The 17,779-nt window shown below is 38.9% G+C and overlaps 1 protein-coding gene across 1 annotated transcript in view; it reads right to left on the bottom strand.

The window, feature by feature from the left end:
• Positions 1-17,779, bottom strand: part of LOC133017520 (calsyntenin-2-like) — a 106,096-nt gene that overhangs the window by 45,215 nt on the left and 43,102 nt on the right. The gene's annotated exons all lie outside the window — the stretch shown is intronic.

Below are 17,779 nucleotides of genomic sequence, written 5' to 3'. Positions count from 1 at the left end.
TATTTCTATGAGTAAATGGTATATCTGTGTCTTCATTTTAAGTACCTGCATAGATGTGTCTTTGTGAATTTGAGGCAGACAGACAACGACCAATCTGACCTATTAACTGAATTAGGGAGGTTATGTTTTCAACCCGGTCCGTTGGTTTACTGGTTTGTTTGTAAGTTAGCAAAATTTCACAAAACTACTGAACAGATTACCACAAAACCTGGGTCAGAAAAAAATCTGTGCAGATCCAGATCATGGGGCAGATCTCTCTTTTAATTTTATAACATTGTAAAATAGGGTGTTTTTCTAAATGTTCTTTGATTTGTCTAAGAATAATTCAATGATCTTAAATAAAAAACATGTTTAGGGGGCCGATATTCATAAGTTTGTGTGATTTGATGCAGATCAAATAAAAACCTGGATCTAGTAAATGTAAATGTAGCCTCATATGGAGACTGTTGGGCTTTGGTGGAGGTATGCACTCTTATGAGTGAGAGTGTAGTTTCATGGTTCGCAGGATTACGCAAATACTTCTCAACAGATTTCCACAAAACTTGAATATAACGAAAAATATTTGATTTCTTTTTCTGACATTTCTTTATTTAGATAACTGATATCTACAAGTGTGTAAAATTTAATTAAAATTTAATGAGATGGTCACTGAGTGCCATTTTAGTTTCCTTGTATCCAACTGATGAGTACCGCAACTGTGTTTCCTGTTGCTCTGACAGCTTTTCAATACAAACAGGTTTGAGAACACACGTCTGCCAAAACCATCTGCAATTAATGAAATCCTCTCTGGTATTATTGCTTTCTAGTGATGCTAAGAACAGGAGAAGAAAAAAAGACCTGATGGTTAGTGTGCGTACCCCATGGGCGTACCTGCCCTCAAGCAGCAGGTCCCCAGTTTGACTCCCAGCTGGTGGACCCATTTACTGCTCTGCCTATGTTTCCTGTCTCTCTCTGCTGTCACTATCTCATACAGAAGCCAAATACAATACCAACAACCACGGAATAAGGGATGAGATTTAAATAAAGCTAGGAGATGCACACTACATATAAATATAAGACACCTTTAAATCAAGAGGATGTCCGATGTCAGTTATCAAGTTATACAGTCATACTAGGTGAATAGCTGACTTATAAATCTGCCAGTTACAATATCTCTACATGTGGGACTTGTCATGAGCGCACTTTTGAATCACAACCGAGAAAATGAAGGTATGTAGCAATATTTAAGCAATATTTTGATGAAATGATATTCATATTGTTTGAGTATAGTGTTCTCCAGCATACAAATCTGTTTTTAAGAATAATAACTGGCCGACAGGTAAATATTACGGCCTGATAGGCCCTCCACCCCTCTTGGGTTTTTGCTTGATATTTGACATTAACTTCCTGTCCTTTTGCATTAGGCAGGTGGCATGCACTCATCTTCTCTGTGCATGTTTGCTCAGAGCAGCTGCCGGTGACTTTACATGGTTTTCCTGAGATAGAGGACTCACAACTATGAGGGTAAATTAGCTGCCAGACCCAGAACAACAGGCCGGCATGTAATTTGTCGGTGAGGTGGACAGTTGTGGCAACCCATTGACTTTATAGGGAGGGATGTCATTCTTTGTTGATATAAAAACATTGTTTAATCAAGCTTTCAAATGAGCTTTCAATCGTCAGCATACAGCGGTTGTGTGTCTCTGCAGTTTTACACAAGCAGAAGGTTTAATTTACCTCCTCCTGAAGTCTGTAAACACACGACACACTCAGCAGAAATAATTGAATCTGTCTCTTTTGTGTCACTCTCTTCTTTCTCGCTCTCTCTCACCCGACCCTATGTCTTTCAGTAGTAGAGTGCAGGATAACTCTCACATCATCTAACATAGATGTTTAACCATAGCATGACTTAAAACAAACACAGCATCAATGGAAGCAGACAGGTGGCATTTGAGAACACCAGGCGATCGTTTGCATACTAATGCACTCTTATTAAAATGACAAAACTGCACCATCAGTCAGGCGGGCCAGCAGGTGTGTGGGCTGTGGGGTGAGACCACATGCAACATTCATCAGGAGGGTCAATTCAGGGGAAACATCTTGAAAAGAGGTAATCAGCAGTGTGGTTTCGATATGCAGTGGAGGTTAAGATAACCTAATCTGTCGTCTTTCATCGAGCTCTGGGCGTTAGTTAGGTTTGTCATAACAGACGTCAGGCAAAAGCTCACGCATGCGTCGCTGACATGTTTGATCATTTATATTTATACAGATTTGCCACAATGAGTCTCCGCATGAAACGCAACATGCAAAAGTATTTGTTGAAGCGTTTAACCTGAACCAGGCCATACAACAATGATATCAATCATCATTTCCATCATCATTAGTAGCATACTACTAATGAAATACATTTGAGTCATAATTTTTTAAATGCAGTCTTTGATTTCAGCTGATATGAAAAAGTCCAGGTATCGGGAAGAAAAAATGGTATCGGAACATCTCTATTAATAGACAATGAAAAAACAAATCAAAAACGTGCTAGAGTGACTGCTCAGAGGTCATTTCACTATCTGAGAGCGGTGCAAGATAATAATATATGACAATAATTGTTAGTATTATAAAAGGTTAATGCAGTTTAAACTAGAGGGGCGCTTGGGGAGTGCATACCTCTGCCACGGCGATGCCCTATCTCACCATGTTATAGAATCAAATTACTGGACTCCTAAATGTGTAGAGTTCTGTCTAAGGTGATTTAATTTTTGGAATAATCCTGCTGCTAGTCAAACAAACGGTGATGAAAACATAACCTCCTCGGTTGAAGTGATGAACATATCAAGTAAAATTGAAAAACAATTTGACCAAATTTATCCAATTATATGTTACCGTTCAGTAAATATATATACCCCAAAAAAGAACACAAATTTCTATTCACTTAAGTGTGGGCTCTTTTATTTGTCTTTGCAGTGAGAGATTTGCTGCATTTCCTCTGTGGTGATAATGCAGCCTATGCATCACTGACCACCTCTGGGGTTAGTTTCAGGTTATCACTTCATAGTGAGGTTCATGATATTTGCTGCACCACAGCAAATCTGTCATCATACCCCATCCATCTGGTCTGCGAGTTGACGAAATCCCCGCCTCGTAGCAACAGCCACACTTGTGATAAGAGTTAAATGACACAAAAAGGTCAACAAAAGGTCTGAGAAGGGCAGAGAGGGGCTGCTATTAGACCGTCTTCATCTACCACACGCTATGGGAGGTAGGGGGAAAGAAAGCTCAAATAAAAGGAAATATGGGAAAGGTTGGCAATGGACAAAGGACAATTCCCCTATCTAACATGAAATGATGATGGATTGAGGAAGTATACTTATAACACTAATGGATATTATAACATGTTGTACACATGCATGAGCACAGTATGCTCTCCTTTATTTTAGTTTTTAAGTTACTTTTAAGCTATTTTTGAACATTCACACTGTTTATCAAACCACCCCCTCTAATTATTAAGCAGGAGAAAAAACATTTTGGCTCAAAGAAATCTTTATCTTCTGTAGCCTGCTGGTTTGTTTTCTAACTGGAGACGAATCACTCAGAGGGCTTTTGATCTATATTTACTTTAAGCTAATATCATTACTGTGGCTTTCAGCGTCCATTCAGGATGAGAATAGACAAAGAGGCCCTAAGGGTTTTTGTTTAGGATCGTTTGGTTACACGTGTGCACCAATATTCACAGTTCATTTTGCCACAGTTCTCTTGAAATGAGGTGCTAGAATATTGAGAGACTTTTGTCACAGTAGTTTAGCGCCACTGCGACAAAGTACCAGCATTTTTTAAAATACCCAACGGACATCATCTTCGAAAAAAATAGGTCTGGATTGTGAGTAACTTTCCAAAGTAATTTCCTGCTGCAGTTTTCTGCCAGGGAGGAAAATTGAGTCATTTCCAGCAAGTGCACAGGCAGGAGAATGGTTATAAGTATATGTTAGCTAGGAAGTCTGACTTAGTTCTATTCAGCACTTGACTGATGGCCCTCGCTGCCCTCATCTATTACACTGTCACACGTCTGAAATTGCCTTTCAAACGTTCTGGCACTTTTGGAAAAGTGAGCACTAGCCCTTTTTGTCCGGGTGCAGCTGAAAGAAGCCACAGTGGCAGGTGAGGATGCACAATAATCTTATTTCACTCGGGCAGCTGTCAGATGCTGCAGGTCCACATCAATGGGGATCCAGACCTGAGCTGTGATTGGAATGTCAAAATGTGTGCAAAATACACAGAGCAAAGAAATTAGGAAGGGGGGGGGGGGGGGGGGGGGCGACTCTTACTGACAGTCTCAGAAGAGAAATTTGGACGTAAGGCAAAGTGTTATTACCCTTGCTCCTTTTGTCTGCTTGTCAATATGACATTGACATGGGCTGTGTAAGTAGATTCTGACTGATGGACAGACAAGAAATGTATATTTATGAGAAGCTTTGACTCCAACCATGTGGCCACTATACATACAATGTCTATTACTGTTTTGTACTGTATACTCGCTGTCAATTTGTGTCAATGACATTCTCTGCTGCCCTTCACTCTGTCTCTGCGTGGGTGTGGGCCTGGTAACATGGCAACTCATTCCTAAACACCATTAATGAAGGAGCTCCCTTTTTATTTTCTCCTAGCGCCGACTCTCATCTATCACCCACAGCCAGGCCAGCCATCACTCCTTCACTAAATTAAAATCCACTGCAGGAGACATAAAATAGGGTAATGAGCCAAAAATTAACCAATTACAATCATTACATTGCCATAATTGACCCTGGAGACCCATGTCCAGGGGTACACACTCTGCCTAAGGTTATGCATGTGTTTGTGTTTGTTGCACTTAATTAGGAGAAGATTGGACCATGAGGAGGAAACCTAATTTATTTAACTGCAGCAATCCAACAGCTGACAGGCAGTAAACAGGGAGCGTTTTGGAGAGGTGAATAGCTGAAGTGCTTTTAATAGAGACAGGAAAAATGACTAAATAGATGAAAGAAAATAGACAAGGTTTTATTATTTCTAAGAGCATTGCTTGTAGTTGCGTGCTCCATAAACTGAGTTGCCAAAAAGTCAAAACATTTCTCATTGAATATTAAGTGATAACAGCAAATGATTAGTCCCGAGGACGTGTTGACACCATGAGTTTGCTAAACAATCAACAAACACCTGCAGAGGTTTGGATTCATGCCCAGTAATTAGTCTGAGACATGGGCATACATAAAATAAAGAATTAGTGTCCAAATGAAACAAATGTGATGATATGTGTTAATTGGTGAGATTAGGAGGTGATGGTAGGACAGACCCAGCGTAACCCTCAGTTTACAGTCTTTGTCCTGAGCTAAACTAACCAGCTGCAGGCTGTAGCATCACATTAAGAGGACATATATTAAAGAGGTATCAATGTTCTCATCTAACGCTCAGCAAGAAAAAATATTTTCCAAAATGTCAAACTCCTTTTGAGTTTTTTTATCTGTCTCGGTTGAGATGCTCATTAAATTTTACAACCTTGAGTAAAGCTTTTTAACGAATGTATTGTTTCTTTTATCTGAATTGTAGAATGTGGTAAAAACACTTAAAAACATTTCTTTGACTGCAGGTGGAAACAACCACCCTGAACTGAGGCTGACCTTCTCCGGTGCCAAGGCTGCCAGTGCTAGTAAAAAAACTGCCTTATTTACTTGAGTAAAAATTCACATTTACACTACGTGGATAGTTAGTGTCATTTTAACTGCAAGACAACAACAATAAGGCGGAGGCACTTCTCAGAGGCTCATGTCGTTATCACTAACACATTTCAAATAAATGTTGAAAGCAGCCAGAACAAGGCGATAAATAAACAGAGGTTGTGACAGTGAAAACTCTTCGAAGCTGTAGAGTTTCTTCAAGGGACAAACAGTCTTCCACACATTTCACAAAACAGGACTTAAAGACCGATGATGCAAAACACTACACTTGACAGAGTAGCTCAAATAAACTTTTTCCGTGTTATTTTTTCTCTTAATCTCATATTAAACTGCAACACAGATAATTAGTGGTAATGCAAGCAAAAAGACAACATAAATTGATCAAAGAAATAAGTATGTAAAGCATGAATTTTACTTAGATCCTCAAAGATGATTTATTCTTTAAGAAGCTCTTAACTTTCAACTTTCAAGAACAAGCACCACCTTGAGAAAAACACTGGAAAACTAAGTTATGTGAAATAAATGTTTATGTATCGGTCTAACATTGCTGTTTGTTGACGTTAAGGCACATTAAATCATAATGGACTGAATTAACTTTTAAGTAAATTGAGGTTTGGATGATGTTACATAATTGGTTTCTGCTAAATAAATGCATTTTGTAAAAATACAAGGTGAACAACAACAGACACTAAGTCACAGTTTTATCTTTTGTACCTATTTGTTATTATGTGACCTCTCTCTGTCACTTTCTCAAACAAAGGTGTTAATCTCAATGTTCCCCAGGCTGAAGCATCATTAAATAAAAAGCCTGTTTATATCTTTCACATTGATGGGAAACTGCTAGACATCCATCTAGATTAAACCATTATTTACCCCATCTGGTCTGTGTCTAAAAAATAGTTCATCACTTGAAAATGAAGGACAAATGCCTCTTTTATTCAGTAAGAACAAAATAACATCTTAAAAAGAGCCCATTTGTGGCATTTAACTTCATCTGAAACCCTAAGGACACTTAAGTTTGTGCAGTCTTTAAACCTAACGGCAACTTTTAACATCTACTGATTTGAGATATAAACCTGTCGACCCATTCATATATCTTAAACTGGGACCATAAATATGTTTGTGTATTCAGATCCATGTGCCTCAGACTTGTGAAAATGAAATATAGACCACTATTAAAACAAAATCAAACTATTAAATATTTCTCACATATAATTTCTGTCATTTTAGGTAGTGCTAATTTTCCCTGTAAGTTTGGTTTTAATTAGTTATTTGATGCTATAAAAAATGGGGTAAAATGTCATGACTGAAAGACGAGACTGAGTCCCAATTGGTCAAGAGTGTGTATTGATGTGACCATCTTTATATACAGTCTATGATAAAGACATACAACGGTAGTGTCTACTAGACATAACACAAATTAAATTGAGTGATTGTATCATAAAAGTTATTCTAAACCCAACAGGTCCTCCAATTTAGGCAACAATATCGCTCTGTGCCTTTGGATATGATCCAAAGAAGCAAAACAGCAACACACAAAATGGACTGTTGTCTTCATCTTAAGAATAATAACCACACATTAAAGATTTTTCAATGGTCATGGGTAAAAGTAACATTTTCAAGTGAGAACAGCAGCCCTGTGATTTGTTGACCCAACAATAATACTGACTTCCTTCTTTGACCCCATCATGGGTCGCCTAACAATAAAACAGGTCGTTCAGCCATTTCACAGACTTGGGTAATTTGTGTAAGAGTGTAAGAGTTGCGCACTTGTAACAGTCAAGTGTAAATGTGCCGCATGTATCCAAGCATATTCAGAGTCATTTTATAAGCATTATACCCGAGGTGTAAATTGGCTGGGTGAGGAACATTAAAATTGAAGTGACATAAATATTAAACATGACAAACAATTAAGTTTTTCTCGAAGTGAACTATTACTAGCATTATTGTGCCAGTTAGAAGTAGTCAGTTCAGTTAGATGAAATGAAACACTAGCTTTACAATACATAAACACAAAATAAATCATAATAAAGATCTTCCTCATAAAGACACAAGAGAACTGGAACTGAGTCAAATATATTCATTCCAATGACTTTAAACTGCCTTGCACTAAAAACACTGGGACAGAATATCAATTGAGGATTTAAACTTTTTTTAAATTAGTACACATTTATCACCTTTTGTAAAATTGTTAAGACAAGTTTGGCTAGCCCATTCAACCCCAAACATGCTGCTTTACTTGATCTTGCTTAATTTGCTATATACGATATTATTAATATCAATGATAAGCAAAAGGTTTCTTGGATAAATGGCCATTAGTATCTTCAATTAATTTCAGTCAGAAACCGCTGCCCTTTTGTTTTCGTTTCACAATTTAGATGATGAAAACAATGGGAGACCCCAGGGGGTCTATGTTAGCAATAAAAGAGAGATGGGATGGAGTTAGCAGGGCAGAGGGGTTGTGGGTGATGGAGGATAAAGTTAGTATGACTGAATCTGATGTCATACACACAGGTCCAAGAGCCAGATTATCCTATTTTATGCTCACATGAACAAGGCAAATGGAGTGAAGAAGATATGCAAATTGCCGTCTAATTGGCTTGTCAGAATACTGAAGGCCTGTCACACCGCTGTCAGATAGAGAGAGCAAGAGAGAGAGAGTGAGAGCAAGAACGAGAGCGAGAGAGAGGAGGAGAGAATTACTGGATTAGTTTCAGCTGCCATTCACTGCACATTGCATTAAGGAATTTCAGCTCACATCAGGACCATGGGTCAGCGCTCTATCCTTGAAGAGCAGCCATTATTTGACAAAAAAGAGAGGCAGCACTTCTCAGGTCCATGTACTTCCCCCCTCATGTCTGTGTCTCTCACAAACAGATTGGCATTACGTTACAATAAGACTGATCATCACCTGCTGCGGGAGAAATCCCACCCACATCAATGGCCTGTTAAAATATCCATGACGTTTTTACCATATTCTGCAGCATGAATTCGGTAGATATCGCTTTTACTGTGCACATTAGTGCGACAAGCACACAATTCCCTAAAAAAGTGTCACGTACAATGTGACACTTAAATATTGAAACAAAGGCTGTAGTCACATGCAAAATCATCCACCCAACCCAGCTGATGAGTAAAGCATTTTCCAATATTTCAAGGGTAATATGGGAAAACATGCAAGATTGCGCTGTTCACTGCATGCATCACTTACATACCTAATTTTTCAACAGTATGCTTTCAGTTTAATGTTACAGGAGAAAAGGTATTTGCTATGAGAGCTAAACCATGAATAAAATAACATTATCTCAGGTAATATTACTGAAAGGTGCTACTACTAGTTGCGACTGATATGCTCCTTTACATATATCTATATACGTGTATGGGCACAAGATCTGATGTAAATTTTACTGTGAACTATCAGGTGATAGCTGACAACTGCAGCTTAGAAAGGTGAGAAAAAAGACAGAACCCACTAAACCCTTAATTGTTGATTATCCCTTTAACAACACAGTTTTATGAGTGAAGACATTACACAGTATTTTCTAATTTGAATATTGAAGCTGCAGCTTGACTGAGCTAAAAAAGCAATTTAGTCAAACAGATGTAAAATCCATGATCCCATGCACTGACAAATCATATTGTACATGATGCTGGTTATGTTTTACTGGGGTTAAATGAATGGTGGCAAGTCAATTTATTTGTGGAGTACATTTAAAAACAATTATCAAATGAATGAAATTGATCATGAATAAAAACAGTGGGAATACGTAAGTTAATATAAGCATAGAATATATGAATTCATGCACACACAGCACCGCTCAAACAATGAATTAACACAAACAAATAAAAACCAGAGTGTGGTCAGGCATGTCTTCATGATTACAATTAAGAGGGTCATATGCAAACTGCCAGCTCGCTGCAGAGAATGAATACAAAAGTAGCAGCACCAGATGGAAAAAGTGTTTTATGTGTATGAAATGCTGCCTTTTCATTTTATAAACAAGCTGCTGTAGACATAGGACCACATTTTCAGGGAATTCATCATATCCTTCTGGACAAAAATACACACACACAGCCTGATCCCATTACTACTAAAAACACACGCACACAAAATAAAGTAAGGAGCAAGCAAGAAATTGAAAATCATCACAGTGTCAAGAAAAGAGAGACAGATCCAGCGCAGAATAGAAAAAAGGGGGTAATAGGCTAATAAGGGAAGGGACTTGGTCCTCCAGCAAATCAATCTGTGGCTAAGAGGTTGTTTGACGCTATGAGCAACTTGACAATGCACTGATGACAGAGCTTCAGTGGAGCATTACTGGACATGTAATTACTCAGACCATCTTTTATGGATCCAATTAGCTTTCCTCAACAGCAGATAGTCACAGTGATTCCCATCATATTAATTTTTCATGCTTCTTACTCCTGCAGAAAATGTGTGACACCAAATTTTTCATCTATCTTTTCAGAAACCGGCTTATTTAGTTATTAGACGTTCGTATGGTAGATGCAGATAATACACATTTTGGATGTGTACAAGTTTCTTTTAAAAAGATAGACATAGGGTGTGAAATGTTTTTCAGATGAGAATAATTTTGCTCTAGGATAAATTGCCTCATTGCTTATAAAGTGGTTTTACTGAAACATGACAGTCATGCAGTCAGTCCAGTAGTAACTCGACTCAGTAATGCAGAATATAAGATGACATGGTAGCACAGTTCAATTAAAGTCATTTCTGTCTAACACAATAAAACGGATGATTTACAACCTTAAATAAAACACGGGGTTGATGGATTCTGAGAAGGAGAGAGGGAGTGTTATCCACTGTAGCCTATTGACTATTGATGGCTGTAAGCCACATGAGAAGCTCACCCTCAACAGAGGCAATGCACACCAACACAATCTAACACACACACAAACAAAAACACCCATCAAATGCAGGACAATTGGCAATTTGTTAAGACAAAACCACAATATGCTTACTCAGTTGAAAAAGTCTTTCCAATTTCTTTTGGCTTTCGCTAAATTCAAATTTAAATGAGGACTTTTCATAACATTATGTAACTGCTCTCTTAGTTACAATGAAAGACAAACATGTAATGCACTTGGATGCTGCATATTGTAAACAATATTATTCAATACTTATCTAGATATGTGGCCAATTCATGATAACTTTGCGCAGATACAATTCAATTCAGATGGGATTTGATATTATTTCAGATATAGACATTTTTATTTTTTCATGATTTAACGGTGAGAAGATTTATTGTTTCCCCCAGGTGTTATACTTAGTTTCTATATACAATAGTACAATTTTATGATCTGTTTCTCAGCAATAATTTCATCAAAATATATTTTTGAAAGTTGTTTGGTTATGAACCTCTGGCAGGGAACAAATGGTAGGGAACACAGGTCAGATGCAAGGTCAAGTGATAGCAGGATCAACAAAATGTGACAAACATGATACTGCTCTGGTTTGTAATAGGAGGATGTCATTATCTCAGGCACAGCAAATATGACTTTCTGGTGCAGTTTAAATGAGGATATACTGTGATGGAGCAGGATGGGAAAACCAGAACGAAAAGGATTGAGATTACAGAGGGGGAGAAAAAGGGGAACATATCTGTCCTTCTGGGAGCAAACACAGAGAGATGGGTGTGGAGGCGTAGCATTGAACCTAATGTCCTAAGGCGAGGAGGAGATATCAATACACACACACACACTGACACTTCACTCCAGTCTCCTGCTCCTGGACACAAAAAATGAACGAGGTACAGTATAAGGACAAAAACTGTGCTACAACTCCAAAATCACAGAGGAATTGTGTCTCTGGGTTCTTCCTATGTTTTTTAAAGTAAAGTGTCCTTCTTAAATTGTTTGGGTTCATAGCAATGCATGAGGTTCTACCCACAGCACAAGCAAGTAGTATAATGAAAAATATTATTACCTATGCCAAGAAGGTTATGTTTTCACCCCTTTTTGTTTACCAGTAGGATTGCACATAAATTACTGAATGGATTTCCACAATATTCAGTAGAAGGAAGGGACATAGGCCAAGAAAGTTTATTTTGTTGTTTCTGGGATATTACATCACACTTTATGAAGTCTCTTTTATTTAAATTTTCACTGATTTCCAAGTGGGACAATGCATAGATCTTGATAATATTTAGGGGACTGATATCTGAGTGTGTGCAATATGGTGCAATATGGGGCAGCTTGAATTAATTTAATTAATTGCAATTAGAGGGATATTATACCAATTTAATCTAATTCAACGTCCAGCAGACAAAGAGAAACACTGGCATATATGTGTTGTCTTGTTTGTGGCTGTCCAATCAATACAAAGAAACATTGTACTCTTCTTTTAGCTCTGTTTTGTTCCCTACCAGATTGAAATGAGTGGTTCTACAAGGATCCACTATTTTCATAGGCTAGCTAGCCGGTACCTTTTATTGCCATTTGAAGCTAGGCAGGTAGCATTCAGAGGGCTTATCAGGGCTCCGTCACGGATAACAGTCCAATTGTGAATAATAAAACCAAAACAATGAGCTGCAACATAGATGCTAAACCCTTGGTAAAACTGTGAAATCTGTCCAGTCCAGTGATAATTCACTGTGGGTTTGTCACTATTAGCAGCTCTGTTCACGTTACACAATGATTTGATCCATAGTTCGATCCAAGGAGTAGTTATTGAATATCAATATAATAACAATGGGATGGTACCACTTTATATAGGGGTTATCATTTACTAAAACGGTACTGCCAAATAACATGCTCCAATCATTGCCGTGCAGGGCTGTTAATGCTGCCGGCAGCAGAGGGAAATCTGGTTTGTAGGTAGGTGTCAGTCCTCTAAACAGCATACCAAATCTTTGATGTTCTGCATTTGTTTCATGTTGCAGACTTGCCTCAGTATTACCTCACGACTAAGCACCCACTGCAGAAATTTAACAGCGGCACAAAGGCAAAAGGTACAGGGTGAAGGAGAGAGAGAGAGGGAGGGAGTGGGAGAGAGGAAGAAAGAGGCAGGCATGCAGGCAAAGTGATATGTTCCTCTTCTCCCTCGGGGCAGATGGTCAGGCACCTGCGTGGTTTGATCAGACTGTCCCTTCAATAACCATGCTTATCGTTTGATGATCCATCACATCGTCTCTTTCTATACTCCCCCTCACTATCTCTCTCTTTCTCCCTCTCTCTTACACACACGCTCTACATATCCCCATTTCCTGGATCTACCTTTGTTTCTTTCCTTCATCTCTTCCCACCTCTCCCTTTTCCTAACATCTTTTTTGTCTCTCTCCTTCCCTTGTCGCCTTCCTCGTCACCTTTGATGTGAGTCACAGTTTCTGCTTTGTTAGGTCCCGCAGTTTAATAAGCACCTCTGCTTTTGTCACTCTGGTGCAGTTTCCCTCTCAAGTAGTCACTGTTGGTAGATCTGGGATTTAGCGAAGGGAAACTGACTGCTGGTATAGTGTGAATACGCTTCACAATGACACAGCCAGATCTATAACGATAATATGTGGTAACATTTTTTTACTTTGAAACAATCATGTTATCAACTTCACTTCTTTATCTACTACCCTTTACCATTTAGGTTGTTTCCAGACATGAACTCAGAACAATGTCTAAACGCAGCAGGAGATTAACTGGATCAGAAGCAACAATTCTCTCAAGAGCATTCTGCTGGTTTACTTAAAAGATTTGGCAAGGAAATCCATTTTGTTTACAGCCCTCATAACCAAAAGCTCTCCAATCTCCCCTTTCCAAGATGACATCTTTGTCAGTGTCTTCTATGAGTAGGGCATCAATCATGTGTTAGGAAGACTTTTCCCTGCTGTATTCTCACATGGGTTCACTCGGGCACGATATGCAGTTTTTACCTGGTGTTCTGGTGGAAAACTCCGCACAGAGCAACTGACTCGAACATTTGCCTTCTTACGTACAGCCCCTCTGGACATTATAGGGAGTTCAGTGCATGTTTGCAAGCAGTTTAATTATCTTCTCTGTCTTTTTAAATCCTAAATTTTCGATATCCTGCTTTTGTCTTAGCAGGCAGAACATATTTTGGGGGATACACATGAACATATCAAAAGCTGCTATTGTCGCAGAGGCATTGTTTCTGTACACAATAAGAAAATGATACATCTGTAGACAAAAGCGCATTAGACAGTGAGTAGAATGGGTTTATCCAGCTGGCAGTTTTGATAATAGCACTAGAAAGTTTTCAATCACTTCCTGCTTGTGTCTTCACTGCAACAACAGAGAGAGTGATGTGATTGCTCCTGACACAACTGCAAGATCATTAAATCTTGTTCACTCACAACCACTTAGCTGTCCATCAGTGTGGTTCATTAATAAGTCAGGTACTGTAAACAAAGCTCTCGTTGGAATAGGATGCTATTCGCTACAGAAATCCTCCTCACAACCGGCTTTGAACTTATGATAATACGATTTTTCAAATCACACAGCAAGCATTAAATAGAAGTTGACTAAAAATAGGATTCACGGCACAGACAAAATGTAAATGATTTGTATTATTTTGCTGTTTTGCTCAGCAAAGTTATGGATGAAATGGAATAAACTTTCCATAGTTAAAAACATTGCCATGGGGGTATGCGCATAACATATGTTAATTGGAATATAAAATCCTAAAGTTTGACAGGCTATGATATACTTTATCAACATCTAATATAAGCTACATTAGTGAAATTAAATCAAATGTGATTGTTCTAGTCAGACAGCAGCTAGGCAGCTGGCAGCCTTTAGCCAGTAAACAACAGTCCTCTCCTCAGTTCTCTACTATCGACATTATAGTATTGACCTTCTTGGATGGAGTGAATAAGTACTGCGTGTTTTTAAGTATGAATTATGTGTGTATTGTTGAGCCCTGTCAAAGGGGAACATTTCAGTCAATTTAGGACAGAGAAAGTGTATCTATCCATCCATCTAAAATGGGGTCATTGTCAAAGGGAAGTAAAAGTAATAACACAGCTTAACAGATAGCTTATTCTATTCTATGCTACTTCTTATGCATCTCTTTTTTTTTTTTGGTCATTCTTTGGATCCGTCCAAACAGAAGGACTTGACATAAGCTGCACACCACATTCTCAATGTTGGCAATGGAGAAATGAGGTGTACATGTAATCAGGTAATAAGAATATCTAGATACAATCTGGATATAGAAGGCATTTTAAAGCAATATGAATAAATCTAATTCCATGGATAAAATACACCATATTTGTTAAACTTGTTCTTCTAAAAAATCTTACCTTTGGCTTGTTGCTGCCATTTATTTTTAAAATGTTCTCAAACATGCTTTTATTAATATATACTAGTAGTTTCTACCCCACATTACTGAACCCCGGATGTCAACAGGTACAAAGTGAAAAGAGTTATAGTCTAGTCTCTAGTCAACTGTTTTACAGGTATTCCAAAGCACAGATAGGCTTATCTAAAATGTGAAAATAACCAAAACCCTTTTTCCACTTATGATGACCCTCTCTCATTTTCATTATCCATCTGTCTCTTTTATACTTTTCCTTCAGCTATCTCATCTCCATTTTCCTCCACTTCTCAAAGTACTTTTGTTCCTTTACCCTGTGTGAGTTCAGCAGGGAAAACAATGTACAACACTACGTTATACTGGTACCATGATAAATGGTGAGGATCCATGCTTGTTGACTGTGGCCTTGAGATAAAGAATAGACAAATGAAACTGCCTGCCTGCCTTGCAGCACCCAAGGGTCCACTGCCACCATTCCTCATGTTAATTTGATTGAGAACGCTCGATCAGCACATACTCCTCGACCCACACCTTTGCTCTGACGGAGGTGCTGGGTGGGGATTGGGGAGGTAAGGAATAGACGATGCCATCATGGCATGCGGTAATAACAATGAATCTCCAGGATGCCTGTCTCAGCGTGTAATGTTGAGGTTAGGCCCACTGTGGGTAGTTTACATCAAAGTGAAATGTGGTGCCACAGGAGAACGACAGAACAAGGAGACGGGAAGGAAAAGAGAAATGAAGATAGGGGTAAAAAGGTGAAGTGAGTGTAAGAAGTGAAAACATATGAGACTTCCAGAGAAGAAGCACAAGCAGCAGATGGGAGAGGGGATAAAGGACAATGTGAAAAAAGTACAAGCGAGAGAAAAATCACAGGCAAGTACTTAACAGTCCTGGTCTGTGTTCCCTCAATGCAATTAATGTGGAGCCAGAAGGACAGCCCACTACTTCTCTGCAGTAAAACAAAACCACGATTGATGAGAGTGTGTGTGGGTCGGTAATGCATATGTGACTGGATATGGGCTTGCTCGGAGCAAGGTGTCAAGATAGGGAAGAGGAGGAAGGATAGTTGGACTGAGAAAGAAGGGATTGTGTCACTGGGGGGGAGATGGTTAGACAAATGTGTAAGAGAGTTGTAGACGCAGACAAATAAAGGGAGACAAATTGGGCCATTTTTTCACAAAGTCTCCTTGGTAGCTATTGTATGGGTTTCAGTCGTTAAACCGCATTCAATGAGAAACGTTCAATAAGAAATATCACCCGTCTGCAGCCAGTGAACGCACTTTGGGCTTTTTGTCCTTCTCTGCCAGTTTTCCACGAAGCTTGACCTTCTTAAGTCAACAAACAATGTGTTAATCTCTGAGCAAAGCAATCACAAGTAATTTCCTCTTCAGTCCGCCTGCTCATCGTGGTGTTATTAAGACTTCACAGCTTTGGTTACTAGGGATAAGCTATGTGCTGTAAATTACAGTAAATCATCAAAACTGGATTACAGAGGAGCCATATCTGTAAAAAAAGATCTTTGCATCTCCAATTTTGCGATATGAATAAGTGATGAATGAATATGAAGTTGCATATTTTAAAAAACAAATCTCCCTACACCCCTCCAAAGCTCCATTAAGTCTCTATATACAGACCGTATTCCATTGTACTTGTTTTACACTTTACAGCATGCATACAGTCCAGGGCTGTTAGAGGCCCTAATGCGAAAAGTAGGGGAAGAAAGAAAGGGCCTTTAACATGAATCCATGATGTTCCACACGGTTTAAGGTCGGCTCCATTTCCCATTATCCAACAACTGAACACACATAAATTGAAAAAGACAAAAGTGTGGCTGTGGCATCAGCAGAAAAAACACACACTCATAAAATAAAAACTTTGGAAGAAATAGCTGAGCATCAGTTTTTTCATGGTTGTCAGGGTTGGGATTAATAGGAGCCATTTCGCCATAATGAGCTATTAAGTGTTTGCTGCCAAAAACCCTCTGTGTTTGCCTTTGAGTCTCAGAATACCATCTCTAATTATAACAGCTCTCTCCCTCCTGTCACTGTCAGTCCTGGTCTACCTGTGTGACAGCTGCCTGATTCCAGCTCTTGTTAGACAACATAATCAGCTCCCGAAACAATTATCTGGAGATCGGGAGTATAATGATGTCGAGCTGGCATTATTACATGTGTACTGTAGCTGTTCTGTGACTCAGTCTGTGCTACAGTCCCAGCACCCACTTTAATGGAAACCATTAGGTGTTGTCCAAGAGATGTTTTTCTTCATTTAGTGCCAGTGGAGTTTTTACTGTCCTGCCAGGCTCTGAAAGCCTTTTTTTCCTCAAACAGCTACAGTGAGTTCCCAGTGACCAAACCTTCAGTGAAAGCAGAGCATCTACAAATCTACTGTTATATATACGACAAGCCCCCCTCTCCTACAGTTTCCTGTGTACAACCATAGACTGTATATAAAGATGGGATGACATGACGGCTCCCAGAGTTAAGCCAAAGCATTTCGATCTCCACCTGGTTGTGGCAATCTTGCCTCCCCCCATGTACGTAAATGAACATGGTAATTTTAGGGTAGTTCTTATCACAGTGTTGTTTGTTCAAGCGTCAAAGTGAAACTTTACGATCGATAGCCAAGACTGACTCACGATTGGTAGAGCTTGTGAACTGTGGCTGCATCCCCCAATCGCCACTGCACATACTCCAAATGTGTAAGATTGCAGAGTTCCTATCTGTTATATTTTAGCTTCATTGCTGTTTAGTCGGAGGAAGTGGAAACACTCAATGCATCTATATTTATATACATATGTGTACATTTC

The sequence above is a fragment of the Limanda limanda genome, chromosome 13 (genome assembly GCF_963576545.1).
Source record: "Limanda limanda chromosome 13, fLimLim1.1, whole genome shotgun sequence".
NCBI classification, from domain to species: domain Eukaryota; kingdom Metazoa; phylum Chordata; class Actinopteri; order Pleuronectiformes; family Pleuronectidae; genus Limanda; species Limanda limanda.
This window is presented reverse-complemented; position numbering and strand designations above follow the sequence as displayed.